This window comes from Sinocyclocheilus grahami, unplaced genomic scaffold, assembly GCF_001515645.1.
Source record: "Sinocyclocheilus grahami isolate Dianchi unplaced genomic scaffold, SAMN03320097.WGS_v1.1 scaffold387.1, whole genome shotgun sequence".
In the NCBI taxonomy this organism is placed as follows: domain Eukaryota; kingdom Metazoa; phylum Chordata; class Actinopteri; order Cypriniformes; family Cyprinidae; genus Sinocyclocheilus; species Sinocyclocheilus grahami.
Genome location: NW_015505566.1, coordinates 62,751 through 83,428, shown reverse-complemented (window position 1 = coordinate 83,428; position 20,678 = coordinate 62,751).

The window sequence follows — 20,678 nt, the reverse complement described above, 5'->3', positions numbered from 1 at the left end:
GTTCTTATGAAGAAACAAACGCATCTACATATTGGATGGCCTGAGGGTGAGCTCATTTTCATCTTGTTTTAATTTTGGGGTGAACTATTCCTTTAAAGGGATGATTTATCCATAAATGAAAATTTGGTCATTTGTTCACACTCATGCCTTCATTTCTTTCTTCTGCAGAACACAAAAGAATATATTTTGAATGTTTCAATAGTTTTTGTCCATACAATTAGACAACGAGTCAATTGTGTCTAAAACAACACTGGACCCCATTGACTTTCATATGGACAAAAAACACTCAGACATTTCTCAAAATATCTTTGTCCAACATGCTTTCTTCTTAACTGCTCATTTCCGCTGGCAGCAGTGGCAGCACGCACGTACTTCACAGTGCATAAACATCACGCACGTCTCCATTATAGTTAGTAAGGACATATTTCTGTTTCCTGGGAATGAAGTGCCTTTTTCCACTGTTCCAGATTCAGTTTCATTTACTAAAACCTAAACTTGTGTATATTTTAACCTGTACTTTGACCGCACCAAAGGGTGACCTCACACAAACTGTTCCTTTCCCATGATCCAGGCCGCCCCCTCATTCAACCCAGATTCCCAATGTTGCCCTACTAGACCCTGTTTCTATGTCAGTGCAATGCCAGATTTTCCTGGAAGGTTTATTTGGGTGGCTTTGTACCCTGTGAGCTGTTTTTCTAGCTGTAGTGTGTATTTGAAGAGATCTGACAATGGGATATACTGTATAATATGGTATAATATGGACTAATGTGATTAGAATTCTTATTTGAGGGTCTTTTTGATGTGTTTGTGAAATGATATCAAGAAGTTGGTGTTAATGGGGAAGTTATGTCCCCCATCTTTGGAAAGATTTTTTTTTGGTACTAATCGCATAGCATTAGCATAGTGTACGTTAAATGTCCATTTGTTTTTTTAAATGAAACATTTTGTAGAAAAAAGCTGACATGTATTGAAATCCAGGTACCATTTTCAAGAAATAGCAAGTGAACACTCATGCTTGAGGAATTTAATTGAATTTAATTATAAAAAAGTCAACATTGTGACACTGACAAAAAGTCTAAATTACTACATAATATGTGACCCTGGAGCACAAAAGCAGTGTTAAGTCGCTGGGGTATATTTGTAGCAATAGCCAAAAATACATTGTATGGGTCAAAATGATCGATTTTTCTTTTATGCCAAAAATACTTAGGATATTCAGTAAAGATCATGTTCCATGAAGATATTTTGTAAATTTCCTACTGTAAATATATCAAAACTTAATTTTTGATTAGTAATATGCACTGCTAAGAACTTCATTTGGACAACTTTAAAGGTGATTTTCTCAGTATCTAGATTTTTTTAGTTGTATCTCGGGCAAATATTGTCCTATCATAACAAAGCATAATATCAGCTTTCAGATGATGTATAAATCTCAATTTTGTAAAATTGACCCTTATGACTGGTTTTGTGGTCCAGGGTCACAAATTTCATGACTATGATATACAAAGTCAAACTTATGACAAAGTTATGATTCTTAGATATAAAATCATAATTGACAGTCATATTTTTGTCACAATTATGACTTTTTGTGTCAGAATTTTAACTTGTCATAATTTTGATTTCATAAATTAATTTAATAATTATCAGGATATCATCAGTTTGACCTTTTATCTCATGATAACCTTTCGTCTCCTAAGTTTGTCTTTTTATGTCAAGAATTTTGGCTTTTTAAGTTTGACTTTTATCTAATAAATTTGACTTGCATCTTAATTTGTATTATCTCATAATTATGACTCTATGTCATAATGTTTGAATGGTTATCTCATAGATACTTTTTCTCAAAAATATGACAGTATGTAATAATTTTGTCTTAGTATGTCATTGTTTTGACTAGAATATCCTAATTTTGAATTTTTATCTCATAAATGTGACTTAGGATCTCATAATTTTGACTTTTTATGTCATAATCATGACTTTTTCATTGCATAATTATGATTTGCCAATGCATGTTTATTTGCATGTGGCAGAAATGAAGGTTTTTGCTGAGAACATTTGCCCTTCCAATTTATCTTTCCTATGGGCAGCTTTATAACATTTCTAATAATACTCAATAAAGATTAAATAAAATTCAATTATGTGATGCTTAGCAGAGCATACAAAGTTATTAATCTGGTTAAATATCTGAAACACTTAACTATCTAAGAGGATTACAAAACTGCTTTTTTATCCCTTTCTTTACCTCTTTAGCTTCTGTTGTGTTTACAGCAGCAAGAATGCCTTTAATCTGATTCCTACTTTAATGTTTGCTTATGGCTACTTATTCCTGTCATAAACTGGGAACAGTGTTGATTTTTATAGCAGCACGTGAGTGGCCACGTCGACTATTTTGTGACCCCTCATTTGAGTCAAGACAGAAGGGTCTGGATCATATGGAAACAACCAAGATTAGCATAAACGGGTTTACATTAGTCCCATGTTCAATTTTAGCATTAAAGTCCTATTTTAGAGTCTTTCATTCTGTACAGTCAACACCCTCTTAGTCTTAGCCATGTCAGCTTTAGTTCACTACAGAATGAAGGCAAGATAAACAACCATGAGGGGCTTGATAATCACCTAATAAACTGTGCCACTAATTAAGATGATGGATTAGAAGGCTCAGATTTGAGGGAAAGGCATCGAAATATATTAAATATTAGGGTGGGATATATATTGTCCTGTTGAATCAAAAGATTTTCTGCTTTCACACCCATGGGAACAATAGAAATTCTATCAGTAATCATTTTATTTCAGACAGATACATCTAAGGTTTCTCAACAAGAAATGAGTAAAGTTTGGGTGTTCAGCTGAGAAATGTATTAACCAAGCCTAGGTGAGCAAAACAAGCACATGTAGTAGACGGCCCTTCTCTCTCGAGGGCTGCAAGAGCTCTTCAGACTGAGGACAGTATGCTCTGATTTTGCCTGGCACTGAACGTTGTGCACATGTAAGATGTGCTGAGAAAACCAAAGGTGGCAATCTGCAGAGAGAATGCAATGTTAAATCTGGCAGCCATTGCTTTATCGATTCTGCCATCTCTGTGCTTCAGCTGTGCTACGTTGAAGTGGCCCACCATAGTGATTTTTTTTCATATGAAGTTTGTCCTGATGCATTCTGGCATTGCCTTGCTTGATATTTTGGGAAATTGAATACAAAAAGCTGGATGGAAACACCAAGATGTGAATAAACTGTCCAAATGTGCATTGAAACCTATTTACTCGCTTGCGATGGAAACAGATGGATGCAGGCTAAGGGGTATTTAATAGTGGGAATGATATTATTATTATTGCATACTATTTTATTGCATACTGCAGTGCAAATAGTATCTGTCACTATACTAAGTGTACTATACTAAGGGCCATATTTACTATGAGTTTGTGCCAGTGCAAAACCCTCTTTTGGTGTTAAAAAACTACTGTCAGAATATACTAAAGACATGTAATGAAACATTAGCGGTGAAAAGCCATGGACAGTTCTTTTTGTGGCTGATCTTTTTGAATATGCATGTGTAGGAGTTTCCATATCAGATGCAAAATTGATGGGAGGAGATTATTTAAATCAGGGGTCTCCAAACTCGGTCCTGGAGGGCTTAGCTCTAACTTGCCTCAACACACCTGCCTGGAAGTTTCAAGTATACCTAGTAAGACTTTAATTAGCTGGATCAGGTGTGTGTAACGAGGGAGGAGTGACGACAAAGTGGGGATCCAAATGCAAGGCTTTAATAAGAGCGTAGTCAAACAGGCGTGGTCAACAACAGCAAACAACGATGGCAGTGGCAAGGCAAAAGAGTAATCCAGATAATCAGGCAATGGTCAGGGCAGGCAGCAAAACAATCATAAACAAGAAAACAGTCCAGGGATCAAAACACGCAGGCAAGGAAACAGAGAAACACGGAAACCTAGAAACCACGGAAGAGCTGTACAACATTCAATCACCAGCGATGACAGAGAGTGTGTGTGCTATTCTTAAAGTCCTACTAATATGAGACAGCTGTGAACTGATGATGAGATCTGATGAGAGACAGGTGTTGCACTTGATGAGTCCGGGCAAAGGATTATGGGAAATGGAGTCCTGAGTGAATTGCAAGTTACAGAATGGAGTGCCCTCTAGAGGAGCTCATGGACACTCCAGCTGGAGATCATGACAGTGTGTTTGATTAGGGTTGGAGCTAAACTCTGCAGGACACTGGCCCTCCAGAACCGAGCTTTGGGACCCCTGATTTAAATGAATCATGCAAGGTGATTTATCAAGGTTTGCACTAGTCAGTTTTCTGGTAATTGCACCATTATTTAACGCCCAGAAAAGCCTGTCTTAACCAATTTTGCACATGTACTGTTATCGTACTTTCACACAGGGTGTGACATAAAATCACATTACTTTTCTGGTGTTGCATGAACGCGATTGGCTAGCGTCTGCGCTAGGGTATTTGCATAATGCAGTCTGATAGGCTGACATCTGCGTTGGCACTTGAAAAGTTTAAAATTGTTCAACTTCTTCATCAAGCAACGCCAGTGGCATAACACAACAGTTCAGTTTGGCAACACATGAAGTCACCCATTCAAAGTAAATGAGACACCCCGTGTGAATGCACCGATAGTAGATTACACGCACCTAATTATCAGCGGCTCTCCATGTTTGTAAATTTTTTGCTAATTTGTTTAGTAAATCTGGCCCCTAAATATAATTTATGTATTATTTTCACTTATGCAAATAGCCTCTGCCATTTTTATTCAGAAGACATGCACACAAAATACAACAGAAACACGTTAATTGAATAGATTCCTTATTGTGCATCAAAAAGTCATGTAAAAGTCGCTTTGCCTCAACTAAGCTTTAGCATAAAATGCTATAATATGCAAGATGCGTCCTACGTCAGTTAGTGGAAGCTAGATTACAGTTTATAAAGTTTTAAATATAGATATTTTTCTTACACAAATGCATTGATTAGCTTCTGGAGGCTTTTATGAACTCCCTGGAGCCGAGTGGAGCCCTTTTTTATGATGGATGGATGCGCTACATTTTGCTTCAAAATCTCGACCACCATTCACTGCCATTACAAAGCTTGGAAGAGCCAGGACATTTTTTAATATAACTCCGACTGTATTCGTCTGAAAGAAGAAAGTCATATACACCTAGGATGGCTTGAGGGTGAGTAAATCATTGGGTAATTTTAATTTTTGGGTGAACTATCCCTTTAAGAGTCCAAAAACATTATCTTCAGTTTGGGCTTAAGTTTATTCTTAGTTCATTATTTCTGTAATAACTACTCTTTTTATGAGTATGCTAATGTGTAGTACTTTTTCAGAAGGATGGGCTCCATTCACAGGCAATGTGTTTGTGGCTCTGTCATGTATAAGCAGGCCTACTGGTACAACATGCTGCTGTCATGCTGAATCAGTGAAGCATACGAGCGTTTAGCTTCACTTGTCTACCTCTCCACGGAGCTGATATTGGCCTGTTGCTTATTAGTTCCTACAGATTGAGCTGTTACAGGTCACTCTCTGTCAAATTAAAATCAGACAGCAGGAGGACATCTCGCACGTGAGTTTAATTTAGCCGTCAGCGGCAGCGATCAGCAGCACAGGTGCATGGAGGAGCGTGCCATCATGCTGAACAGGTGCGGGGGCTGGTAAGAAGCAGCTCTGTGCTGCTCTGCCTCTCCCCGTACATTATTCGGGCTAAAATGAGTGGAATTCTGGATTGGAGGGGGACGAGGTGCCCGGTGGAATGCCAGGAATGCCCGTCTCAAATACCATCTCAGCACACACCTGCCTTCAGTGCCCCAGTGTGAGCACACCTACTGTAGGCCTCGGGGGTGTTTTTATCTGCAGTAAAATTACATCTCGGTTTCGGTGGACATTGTGGAGGTCACAGCCCAGAGGAGAATTTTAGTGCTCTTTCATAGCTCAGGAGACATAACGGACTCCAGTGAAACTATGTCTCAATCCCAGCTACATATTTTTCTAGTCTTTTTTTTATGACCCTGCAGCTCAAAACAGAACCTAAGGGTTAATTAAAACATTTCAATTAGCTGTCAATTTAGTCTTTGAGAACCAGTTGAGAAAATGAGATACCATTTGTGATTTTTTTTGAGAAAAAGAACCTTACACTTTAGCATACTTTTAAACTTTTACTTATTACAGAAATAATTTACTTTTAAAGAATATATTTGTGAAGGAAATTTTTTTTTTGGCAATTGTATGTTAAATGCAATTAAATGAAAATGTATCATTATATACACAGGGTTGTCATTACTTGAAACAGAATAAATGTTAACTGAAATAGGCTGAAATTTACAAAAACAAAACTTACATTTTATTTCAAATTTAAATATTTTTTTATTTTATTTCTGTTGTCAAAACAACATTTCTTATTTTCTTTCAGTTTACCTCGATGCACTAAAACAACTAAAACTGAAGTAAAAATAAAAACTATACAGAGATATTAAAACAATAATAATAAAAATGAAAAACATGCAAAACAAAATTACCAAAACTTTAACTAAAATTAAAATTAAAATAGAAAGTACAAAAATAAAAACTAAATCAAAATATGAAAAACTATAATTGCATCTCAATGATCTAAAAACTAATAAAATCACAATGACTTTAAATTTATATTAAATACAATTAGCTGAAATTTAGAGTGATTTTTTTAACCACTTAAGTATATCATGTGTAATTTCATAATTACTTCTATTGTCTGTGGAGTATGATTAAAGTGTACTGCTGAATGTACTGACAAGCATTTATAATAAACTAAATATATTTTAAAGTCTGTTCGATTTCTTTTAAAACTTGTAGGTCATGTATTTAAATATATTTGTAATTGCACATTTGTAATGACGAAGTTGCAGTTTGTAATATTGAAAAACACACTACAGTTAAAATTATAATCAAGTACTTTACATGTTAATCAACACATCAAAATAAGTGTACTACTTTAAAGCACCGCAAAAGATTGTTAAAACATAATGATTTAAAATGTACTTTATTTATTATATCTGCAAGTACTTAAAAAAAAAAAACTTTAAAGATTTTAAGTACAATACAAGTGCACAATTAAATGCACTTTTCAGAATCTGTCATACTCTCATGATTTCAGAGTTTCTCAGCAGGGAAGTATAGTTGAGATTGGGTTTGCTGTGGACTTTGATTTCATTGTGTTGGTTTAAGTTAATAATATGGAGGGAACTGTAGTTTTAAGGGTGTTATTCCTTGTTAGGGAGCTGTTGAGTTAAACCTTGACTGAGAGTCTGTTTTTGGTTGCTTATTAATTCTTGGTCAAACTCTAAACATGAAATGTTTGGATCCCCTGCGTAGTTTGACGGGGGGCAAAATACAGCGGTCCTCAGCCAATACAAATCTGCTTCAAAAGGAAGATGAAGGCTTTGGAGTTTCGTCAGAATTGCAGCAGAGAATGGAATGAATGGCATGCTTTCTATTTTAAGTCAAATCATTATGACCTCTTTGAACGGTCAGCTGGAGCTTACCTACAACATAGACAACAGGTTCCATATTTAGGTGTTATAAGGAAGAAAATGGCACTGTTCAAACGTATAAGGGGGCACCCATGAATAAGCTGAATATGGGACAGACATAGACAAAATAAATACATGAAAATAAACAACCCCTACTAAAATGAGTTCAACTCAAGTTCATAAAAGTCTTCTCATGCTGAGCCTTCGTTGAGAGGGCTCAGTAAATCAGCTCTTTCATGAAGTCTACAGCTTTTAATTGTGATATTTACAAAATCTATATTTGCAATATAACATACTTATATTACTATAGAATGCACATTTTATGTATGCATAGAAAACCTATATGACCTACTTAATGTGACAAGTTGAACGGTAGAGCAAATTGCACAGAATACTGTATATCAGAATGCAATGTGCTTGATGCGATCTTCCAAGAAGTAATATCAGCCATGGTAAATATCTCATGTTAAAGGAATAGTTCCCCCAAAAATGAAAATTTGACCTCAGGCCATCTGTTTTTATTAGAACAGATTTGGAGAAATGTAGCATTAGATAATTTGCTCACCAGTGGATCCACTCAGTGCAGTGAATGGGTGCCATCAGAATGAGAGTCCAAACAGCTTATAAAAAAAATCACAATAATCCACACAACTCCAGTCCATCATTTAACATCTTGTGAAGCGAAAAGGTGTGTGTTTGTAAGAAACAAATCCATCATTAAGATTTTTTTTACTTTAAACGGTCACTTCTGGCTAAAATACAAGTCCATAATCCATAATAACGCTTCCTCCAGTGAAAACGTCCATCTCCTGTTGTCCTCTCACATCAAAATCCACCAACATATTAATTTAGAACTAATTTAGACTGTTTTGCATTGATTCAGATGAGACAACTTTTTCACTGGAGAAAGCAGTATTATAGATACAGTATTATAGACGCCTATTTTAGCTATAAGTAACGGTTTGAAGATAAAAATGTCTTGTTGGATTTGTTGCTTTCAAAAAACGCAGCTTGTAGATTACTTACATTAGTTGTGGATTATTGTGATGTTTTTATCAGCTGTTTGGACTCTCGTTCTGACGGCACCCATTCACTGCAGAGCATCCACTGGTGAGCAAGTACATTTGACCAAATCTGGTCAGATGCAGACACAAACTCATCTACATCTTTGATGGCCTGAGGGTGTGCATATTTTCAGCAAATTGTCATTTTTAATATCTCATTCTTGACTGATAATTTGATCAGACTTCCAAAGAAATACAACAATTTACACAAATGAAAAATAAAGATGCATTGCTACTCAGAGAATATTGCTGTGGCAAAGGCAGAGATCCCATTGTGAGGCTGCTGGCAGTAGCTCACTGAGATGGTCACTGTTAATGCTGGTTACATGATATGAGAGCATATTTAGTATTTAAAGATAAAGAAACCAAATCCCTCTTTTCATTCAGACTTGTTTCCTAGTGGAGCCCTGAAGAACGGACACCCCATTGATAGAGAGGAAGGATAAAATAGAAAGCTTGAGACTTATGGGGACACTTGTATATCCTCTGTGACCTGTGACAAGGCCACTGTGGCTTTAGTAATGTTGTGTTTTCTTCTTGCATACCCAGATTTGTTCAAATATATATTTGCAAATAAATTTGTGTGTCAAGGTTTAATTAATTAAATTAATTAATTAATTCTGTAGACCTTAAATGTTCCAGTTTCAATACATCTTAAGCTCTGCCAATAGAACTAGCCTACTGTAAATGCAATTTTGTTTCTTTTTTTATAAACAAAGGGATGTCAAAATAATTTATGTGGCATTTAACAGTATGTAACAGATTGTTGCAAAACCAGAATATTTCTTAATGCAAAATGTTCATTTAAAACTAATTTTTTAAAAACTTGTTTCTTGCTATTGTGCCGTGTTTGCGTATTGACTGCTGCATGCCTCAGGATTTAGCATGGAGTTTAATCATTAGCTTACGTTGCTTGAGGTCCATTACACTCTCGGGAGGCCAAGATTTATAGCTGAATCAACATTAACACAATGAACTTCAGTGATTTACCATGGCTTTGAGATGACTTCCTACATTCAGAAGCTTTATTGTGGGACCTTAAATGTATTTTTTATTTCCTGATTACCACAGTCGTTTATGTTTTAAACAGGCTTCCAAAATCTTTGCAACAAACTTGAACAAGGAAATGTAGCCACGATAACAGTTAATATTACTGTAGAAAGACAGTCATAAAGCTGTGTATTCAAGTACCAATAATGAACTCATATTTAGCTTAACTTATAAATTAAAATAGTTTTTCTTTGCCTACAAAATCAGTTTAAAGTTTTTTTCCAAGCCATACCAGTTCATTACACACACCCCTGATGGATGTTAATGAGTTACACACAAGTTTTGAGTACTTTTCCACTACAAAGCAAAAACCCAAGCCCAAGTACATCTTACTAATGGCACTCCAATGATGTGACTCATAACAGGAACAACATTTGGTTTGGTCCGCTTATGTCAAAATTCCTGTCACATACCTGTGAGTCTATGTATGTAGGCGATAGGTCAGGCTAAGGTGAAAAGGTTTACATGTATATGCCTCCCACTTGGGGTCAAAGGTCAGGGCTAAAGTCTCATAGCATCTTAGAGAACTAGGATCAGGTTTCCACTCCACAAACATTTATTTTGATCACATATAGGACTTCCAAATATCACTAATTTAGAAATGGTGCCGATATTTTAAATATGGTCTTCAGTCTCCAGTTCTTTCAGCAAATATTAGGCTGTGTTTACACTTGGCATTAACATGCGATCACTGTGATCTGATCAAGAAGATCGGATCATCAGTCAATCAGGACATGGCGTGTTTACACTTGGCAACATCAAGTGACTTCTCTATCTGGATAACCGATTGGATCTCTCTTTCCCACTAAATATTTAAATAAGTCTTCTGACAGTTCGGGAGAGAGAGGCGACATGCTGGTTTTGCATGACGTCGACCTGCGAATGCAGACACTATGGATGGTTTGCGTTTACATCAAAGAGTATAGAAGACCAAGAGGCGAACGTAGCACGTTCCATTGCAACAGCGGTGCCCAGCAGCAGCCCTGCGCTTCTGCCATTTTGGGGTGAAAGCGACTCGGCAGTCCACTAGCTTCTAGCTGCCGCTATGGCAAATATCAACTGCTTTGTTTAAAAAAAACGCACATTAAAGCTGAAATACAGCCTGAACGATGACAACAATATCGTACAATCACTAGACTAGTGATCATCAAATCCTTTTAACAGATTATTTTACAGATTTTATTTTAAAGTCTTCCTTTTTTTTTCACAAATCCTTTTGCTCTCTAGAAACCATGTCAGTTTCGGTTGGAAATATTTTAAGTTCACGTGTTAGCATTACTAACACTGAATTAATACCAACATAGGAAATTCAATTAATGACAGAAAAATTAGGAATGTTGGACAATAAATATAGAACAGGAATATAACAGCTTGACAGTAAACTGTTTTTGCAGTACTGTCTTATGTTAATGTCTGTTAAAGGAAGACTGTCAACAAAAAAACAACACACACGTACAGCTACTTTCTCCACAATTGTTTAATTATTTAATTATGATAGAGACACAGCAATGCATCATGTTCTAATCTAGATCATCATGTTTGTAGTGTATTCCAGGGGATTAAAACGTTAAATATTTCAGACCTAGTGGAGTAATAGTAAATAATAATATAGTAAGTAATTGTAAATGTGTAAAGTTGCATAAGCTCATTATATCATTATTATGGTTTCTATGGCTAGGACCTGCAGTTCCTACAAGGATTTAAGTTTACTACTAGACTAAAAACAGTTAAAGTTAGCAGGTGCATAAGACAGCGCTACGTCCCCACTTCGAAACACACAATATTTGTGAATAATTACCTGTCTGGGTCTTTGGGAAAACGATGAAAGGCAATATTTTTACTGTTACACTGATAGTTTTTGCAGTGGATTGCCCAGCATTGCGTTCTTTTATTCCACTTTGACCTCTCTTTCGTTGTTATTCGCTGTCTATCTCTGTATATCTGTACTGTTGTCCAGTTGGAATTTTCACCCCAAAATGGTGGCCGTGCTACCGAAGCGCGACCTGGTGGCTGTTACCCAAAAAGCATCAGAGTTTCGCCTCTTGGTCTTCTATACTCTTTGTTTACATTACACAGAGATCCGATCACAATGCGTCCTTGAGTACCTCTGGACTAGGACACACTGGTCGGATAACATTCCAATCAGAAGCGCGTTTACACTTGTCTTTTAAATGTGTATGTGGACAACATCCGGATACAGGTCGCTTGTTAATGCCAAGTGTATCACAGCAGCACAACAAAGACGTCCCATTTCAAACTTACTTTCCTGGTTACTGGTGCTTGTCAATGGTATCTGTCACAGTTGCTACCCACAAGAGCAATCCTCTGTAGACTAGACTTTTAACAAAGCTCGGTTCAACCTTTGTGGCTTTCTAAGGATGCAGTCCCTGAATCGGGACACAGCTATTGTTACCTTGAATATATGAATGACATCATGAAATCACTGCTAAAGCCTTGAAGCACAAGGTTAAACTCGGCATCACAAAGCCATTTGTCTGACAAAGGTCATGGGTCTACCAGCAGGGCACTGACCCTAAACACTTCAAAAAACACTCAGGGCCGGTACAAAGCAAACACTTGACTATGATGAGCCAGCAATGAGCACAGGTCTAATTCACATTCAATACCAGGACATGGAGTTTGGGTAGGGTTTACCCCATTAATTAAACCCTTGGGAAAAAGACAATTTTAGAATACTTTTAAAAAGATTACTTTTATGGAAATAATATACTTTAGGTGCTTTTTAAATACATATTTAATTACACATTTATAATGAAGTTGCAATTAGTTTGACATTATTACAAAGTGCACTTTTTAAAAGTGTATTTAAAAGTCATGAAAGTGAACTCTCCTTAAGTACACTTAAGTGACCTTTTTATTCCATTAATATTATCTGCAAGTACAGTTTTTGGTTACACTTTATTTTACGGAGTCCTTATTACAGTGTAATTGTATGTTTAAGTAATATTGATTAACAACATGTTCTTACTATTGGGTTAGGGTCAGATTAGGATTTGGTTTAGGGTCATTGCATGTAATTATGCATAATTTACCGTAATTATGTACTATAGTAAGTACATGTAACATGTAACAAGGACACTGTAAAATAAAGTGTTACCCAGTTGTTCACTGAAGTGCCTTGAAACGCTCAGTGTAAGTGTATTTAAAAGTCATGAAAGTGAACTCTCCTTAAGTACACTTAAGTGACCTTTTTATTCCATTAATATTATCTGCAAGTACAGTTTTTGGTTACACTTTATTTTACGGAGTCCTTATTACAGTGTAATTGTATGTTTAAGTAATATTGATTAACAACATGTTCTTACTATTGGGTTAGGGTCAGATTAGGATTTGGTTTAGGGTCATTGCATGTAATTATGCATAATTTACCGTAATTATGTACTATAGTAAGTACATGTAACAAGGACACTGTAAAATAAAGTGTTACCCAGTTGTTCACTGAAGTGCCTTGAAACGCTCAGTGTTATTTTATGTGTTGACGTAATTTTAACTGAAACCGGAAGATATAGCGGGACATATCGAGCAGCTCCACCTGTTTTTAAATAGCCAATAGCGTTTCTTTTATATCACAGCAAAGCTGCTTTTGGCATTGTATGACAGCCACAATACCTGGCCATGACACAACTGAACTGGTCCTGGAGGACAGTGAGGTGTGTTTTGAGCATATTGATGCTTACATTTCTAGTGAACTCATACTAGAGACTGACGACCAAGGAATGAGAGACCTTTTGACCTCACAAGAGACTGTGGTATGCAAATCTGAAACTCACACAGACACTCATAACACGCATGCTTCACACACTCTACGTACTGACGACACTTACCATCACACCATCACAACACAAACTTGGGGGGCGTTGGAGGGGTTGTATCTGAAACCTGGATATGCAAAAAATGCTTGCAGAGTATGAAGAACTTGGCAGGAGTATCCGTCAACATGTCACCTACTGGATACACTGACCTGATCCATAGTGTAGCACGGGGAACGCCGTTCCACTACTACCTCCACACCAGACTGAATGTCTTCCATCCAGGACATATTTATCCCCACAAGGGTGACCACTCTTCAAACATCACATATAACAATGTATGCAGACAAATGGACGTTGGCCTCAGAGAAAACTTCAGCAATACTGACAATGTCAGAAGTGTGCTATAAGTCCGACATTTTCAAGGACATGCTGATAAATAAGGACGACATGATGGTAAATTAGTTAAAAGGGTTCCTACAGTCACACCTGGGAGATCGGAGTAGAACAGGATTATTTCAAGTCTTGATGTGCAATAAACAATGCAACCACAAGACCCCTCAACAGTTCTTATACCGTGCAATGGGGTTGAAACAGAAAATACTTTTTGCAGATTCAGACAAAAAGTATAGTGCAAGGACATGTTTTTACTTTTGACCTCACAAGAGACTGTGGTATGCAAATCTGAAACTCACACAGACACTCATAACACGCATGCTTCACACACTCTACGTACTGACGACACTTACCATCACACCATCACAACACAAACTTGGGGGGCGTTGGAGGGGTTGTATCTGAAACCTGGATATGCAAAAAATGCTTGCAGAGTATGAAGAACTTGGCAGGAGTATCCGTCAACATGTCACCTACTGGATACACTGACCTGATCCATAGTGTAGCACGGGGAACGCCGTTCCACTACTACCTCCACACCAGACTGAATGTCTTCCATCCAGGACATATTTATCCCCACAAGGGTGACCACTCTTCAAACATCACGTATAACAATGTATGCAGACAAATGGACGCTGGCCTCAGAGAAAACTTCAGCAATACTGACAATGTCAGAAGTGTGCTATAAGTCCGACATTTTCAAGGACATGCTGATAAATAAGGACGACATGATGGTAAATGAGTTAAAAGGGTTCCTACAGTCACACCTGGGAGATCGGAGTAGAACAGGATTATTTCAAATCTTGATGTGCAATAAACAAAGCAACCACAAGACCCCTCAACAGTTCTTATACCGTGCAATGGGGTTGAAACAGAAAATACTTTTTGCAGATTCAGACCGAAAGTATAGTGCAAGGACATGTTTTTACACAGTGTACCAGGGCCTGAGTCACTGATGCAAAGACATCCAAATTGAAGCCGCTGCTTGCTGACAGTAATGTGAGTGATGATGCCATCCTAAGACATGTCATGAAAGTCACAAGGGATACAAATGCAAGGATTGACCAACATGGTCGACGCACTACAACACTCCATGGCAGCACGAGTGGACAGGGGTTGCCAATGGCCCGTCATACATCCAGTTTCCTGCAGAGTGAGCCGTTTGCTGTGCTGTCCACTGTGTACAGGAGAAGGGCGACAGGACTTTCCACATTGCTTCATTGGTGGTGAGCAGGGGCACCGGGCATCTGGGTGCTTGAGACGACCTCAGCGGCAGGGAAATGGGAACCGACCATTGCAGAGGGACAACCAGTGACCGCAGAGCGAATGTCCCAAAATGATTCAACCTACTCAAAGTTGGATGGAGAAAGGGAAGTCGTAGATCAAAGACACACATACCAGCAGTACATTACAATAGTCCAGTCTAGAGGTCATGAATGCATGAACTAGCTTATTCAGACCGAAAGTATAGTGCAAGGACATGTTTTTACACACAGTGTACCAGGGCCTGAGTCACTGATGCAAAGACATCCAAATTGAAGCCGCTGCTTGCTGACAGTAATGTGAGTGATGATGCCATCCTAAGACATGTCATGAAAGTCACAAGGGATACAAATGCAAGGATTGACCAACATGGTCGACGCACTACAACACTCCATGGCAGCACGAGTGGACAGGGGTTGCCAATGGCCCGTCATACATCCAGTTTCCTGCAGAGTGAGCCGTTTGCTGTGCTGTCCACTGTGTACAGGAGAAGGGCGACAGGACTTTCCACATTGCTTCATTGGTGGTGAGCAGGGGCACCGGGCATCTGGGTGCTTGAGACGACCTCAGCGGCAGGGAAATGGGAACCGACCATTGCAGAGGGACAACCAGTGACCGCAGAGCGCAATGGGGTTGAAACAGAAAATACTTTTTGCAGATTCAGACCGAAAGTATAGTGCAAGGACATGTTTTTACACACAGTGTACCAGGGCCTGAGTCACTGATGCAAAGACATCCAAATTGAAGCCGCTGCTTGCTGACAGTAATGTGAGTGATGATGCCATCCTAAGACATGTCATGAAAGTCACAAGGGATACAAATGCAAGGATTGACCAACATGGTCGACGCACTACAACACTCCATGGCAGCACGAGTGGACAGGGGTTGCCAATGGCCCGTCATACATCCAGTTTCCTGCAGAGTGAGCCGTTTGCTGTGCTGTCCACTGTGTACAGGAGAAGGGCGACAGGACTTTCCACATTGCTTCATTGGTGGTGAGCAGGGGCACATCTGGGTGCTTGAGACGACCTCAGCGGCAGGGAAATGGGAACCGACCATTGCAGAGGGACAACCAGTGACCGCAGAGCAAATGTCCCAAAATGATTCAACCTACTCAAAGTTGGATGGAGAAAGGGAAGTCGTAGATCAAAGACACACATACCAGCAGTACATTACAATAGTCCAGTCTAGAGGTCATGAATGCATGAACTAGCTTTTCTGCATCAGAAACAGGTAACATGTTCCATAGCTTGGAGATGTTTCTAAGATGGAAGAATGCTGTTTTTGTAACATGTGAAATATGATTTTCCAAAGACAAGTTGCTGTCTAATATTACACCCAAGTTTTTGACTATAGTGGAAGTAACAGTACATCCGTCTAGATGCAAATTGTAATCTAAGAGATTCTGTGTACTGTTTTTTGGTCCAATAAGTAATATCTCTGTCTCTATCTGAATTTAATGGGAGAACATGACTGGTCATTCAATCTTTTAAATTTTTAACACACTCTGTTAGCTTAGATAATTTAGAAGTTTCATCTGGTCTTGTTAAAATATATAGTTGATTATCATCAGCATAACAATGGAAACTAAACTGGGCAGTCGTGGCCTAATTGTCTTGTAACCCAAAGGTCATGGGTTTGAGTCTTGGTACCAGCAGGGATTGTAGGGGGGAGTGAATGACCAGCGCTCTCCTCCATCCTCAATTCCTCAACTGAGGTGAGACCTTTGAGCAAGGCACCAAACCCCCAACTGCTCCTCAGGCGCTGCAGCAAAAATGGCTGCCCACTGCTCTGGGTGTGTGCTCACGGTGTGTGTGTGTGTGTGTGAGAGTGTGTTTGTTCACTACTCACTGCTGTGTGTGAGCACTTGGATGGGATAAACGCAGAGTAAAAATTCTGAGTAAGGGGACACCCTACCTGGCTATACGTCATGTCACTTTTTCAATTTTTTTTAATCCCATATTTTCTAATGATATTACCAAGGGGCAACATGTATATTAAAAATAGCAGAGGGCCTAAGACAGATCCCTGTGGCACTCCATACTTTACTGGCATTAATTGAGATGATTCCCCTTTTAAATAAACAAAGTGGTAATGGTCAGACAGGTAGGATATAACCATTTTAAAGCTTGAAGCGTCTTGAAGTTTGAAGAGTTTTGGGACATGACCTAGAGATAACAACAAGTTTATAATATTGAGAAGTGGTTCTTCTGCTACAGGTAACAACTCTTTCAGTAATTTAGTGGGTACAGGATCAAATAAACATGTTGTTGGTTTAGATGCAGTGATAAGTTTATTTAGTTGTAAAGCACTGCATTTTTTCTTTGGGTGCGATGAATGAAGCTGAATTACAAGACGCTGAAGATTCTACATTTGTCATTGTATTTCTGATGCTATCTATTTTATCAGTGAAGAAATTCATAAAGTCATTACTATTAAACTATGAGGGAATATTTAGCTCGGGTGGCGTCTGATTATTTGTTAATCTAGCCACTGTGCTAATTAAAAAAAACCTAGGATTGTTTTGGTTATTTTCTATGAGTTTGTGGATATGCTCGGCCCTGGCAGCTTTTAGAGTCTGTCTATAGCTGGACATACTGTTTTTCCATGCAATTCTAAAAATTTCCAAGTGAGTTTTTCTCCAGTTGCGCTCAAGATTACGAGTTTCTTTCTTGAGAGAATTGATATTACTGTTGTTCCACGGCACAGTAAATTTTTTTCTAACCTTTTTAAATTTTGTCTTGTGCATTTATGGGTACGCAAAGCAGTTGAGACAGGTTATCTGTGAATCTATCTTTAGTGGTTGGAACAATAGTTCTACCCGGACAATAACGCTGAACGATATAGTTAAAGGTGCACTGAGCAATTTTTAAAAAAATGCTTTTGGCCACTGTGTCGGACCGAGTCCCAAAACAAACTCGCAGCCGTAAAAGGGCGTGTCTAGTAATGATAGGGAGAAGAGAGCGCTAAGTGAGTGCACAGGACGGATACTAGCTTATCAACTATAGATAGCGAGAGATGCCAGATAAAAAAAGAGGAACATTTCGAAGGAACAAAACATTAAAAAGAAGGGTTACAATCAGGCAAGAGGTAGGATCCGCGTAAATATTGGAGCAGCTTTCCAGTGGTGTAGAAACTCAAGGAGCGGAATGGAATCGGACGCCGAGGTTGCTTTGTTTCTTCGTGATAGGTGAGATACATTGATTTAGCTTTTTCACAAAACCTTTGTGTAATATGCTGCGGCCAGATTCCGCCATAGTCACTAATGTCAGTTGTGTACATACGTGTGGGGTGGAGTTATCATAATAGGGGTGAGGTCCTGTTGGGGTATGGGCGATTAAAAAGAAGGGTTACAATCAGGCAAGAGGTAGGATCCGCGTAAATATTGGAGCAGCTTTCCAGTGGTGTAGAAACTCAAGGAGCGGAATGGAATCGGACGCCGAGGTTGCTTTGTTTCTTCGTGATAGGTGAGATACATTGATTTAGCTTTTTCACAAAACCTTTGTGTAATATGCTGCGGCCAGATTCCGCCATAGTCACTAATGTCAGTTGTGTACATAAGTGTGGGGTGGAGTTATCATAATAGGGGTGAGGTCCTGTTGGGGTATGGGCATGCTTGTTTTGGTGCTTTCAAATATCAACATCGTTTTGCAAAAATCGCTTAGTGCACCTTTAATATTAGTAATATGCAGCATGCAAAATACAAGGTAGTGGTCAGTAACATCATCACTTTGAGGTACAATATGTCAGTAAGATCCGTTCCATGTGAATGTTCAATGTGAATGTTAAAGTCTCTGACAATTAGTGCTTTATCAACATTAACCAATAGGTCTGAGAAGAAATCTGCAAATTCTTTTAAGAAATCTGTATACGGCCCTGGCGGTCTATACACGGTAGCCAGATGTTGGGGTATGGGCGTGCTTGTTTTGGTGCTTTCAAATATCAACATCGTTTTGCAAAAATCGCTTAGTGCACCTTTAATATTAGTAATATGCAGCATGCAAAATACAAGGTAGTGGTCAGTAACATCATCACTTTGAGGTACAATATGTCAGTAAGATCCGTTCCATGTGAATGTTCAATGTGAATGTTAAAGTCTCTGACAATTAGTGCTTTATCAACATTAACCAATAGGTCTGAGAAGAAATCTGCAAATTCTTTTAAGAAATCTGTATACGGCCCTGGCGGTCTATACACGGTAGCCAGAGTAAGAGATAGGAGAGATTTTTTTTTCCTGCAAATCTGACAGGGTAACATTAAAGGGGTCCTATTATGTTTTTTCACTTTTTCAGCTTTAGTTAGTCTGTAATGTTGCAGTTTGAGCATAAAAAAGATCTGCAAAGTTACAAAGCTCAAAGTCCACTTCAAAAGGAGATATTTTATTTAACAGAAATCACTTTTCAAAAACTACAACGAATGACTCATTTGGTCTACAACAAGACCTGGTTGAGCTGCATTAGAGAAGGTAACGAGTGTTATCACAATGTCGGAGACACGCTAGCTTTCCCAAGGCAGACGGTTACAATCATCTGGGTTTAAATCGCGCTCAAATTGATTTGATATTGACGCAATATTTACACTGAAGCTCGCAGGCAGCTATGGTAACTATTCGAGCCGTTCATGCCAGACTGGGGAGAGAGGTGTTGTAATAATGTAAAATATGTGAAAAATAATGTGTTTTTCGAACAACCTAGTATGAGAGCCTGTTCTAGTACACCCCCAAAACAAAATCAAGACTTTGTAAAAGAACATAATAGGACCCCTTTAAGCACAAGTATTTTGAATGAGTTAAACCTGTGTCCTGTTTTCTGAGTAACATTGAGAATATCTCTGTATATTGTTGCAACACCGCCGTCACGACCAATCATGCTCATGCTTATAACAGTGACTTGGTGGAGTAGACTCATTTACACAAATATAGTCATTTGGTTTAAGCCAGGCTTCAGTCAAGCAGAGTACATCAAAACTATTATATGTGATCATTTCATTTACAATAACTGCTTTGGGTGTGAGTGATCTAATGTTTAGGAGCCCAAGCTTTAAAAATGTTTTTTGTTTGTTTATTTTGCATTTTTGTGGTTTAATCACAACCAGACTTTTTCTAGATCCAGCAGTAAATTTCTATTTTGACCTCATTTTCATCACCCTTCAGGATAGCGGGTATCTGCGCAGAAACATCGAGAACATGAGCACCAGGAAAACAGTGAGTGTGCACCTTACCTTTAGCTAAGGTAGCACGGACATGCCAGACAATGGATTCTCCAATGACCACAGCGTCACATTCTGACTCACGAAGGGGAGCGTTACAATCATCTGGGTTTAAATCGCGCTCAAATTGATTTGATATTGACGCAATATTTACACTGAAGCTCGCAGGCAGCTATGGTAACTATTCGAGCCGTTCATGCCAGACTGGGGAGAGAGGTGTTGTAATAATGTAAAATATGTGAAAAATAATGTGTTTTTCGAACAACCTAGTATGAGAGCCTGTTCTAGTACACCCCCAAAACAAAATCAAGACTTTGTAAAAGAACATAATAGGACCCCTTTAAGCACAAGTATTTTGAATGAGTTAAACCTGTGTCCTGTTTTCTGAGTAACATTGAGAATATCTCTGTA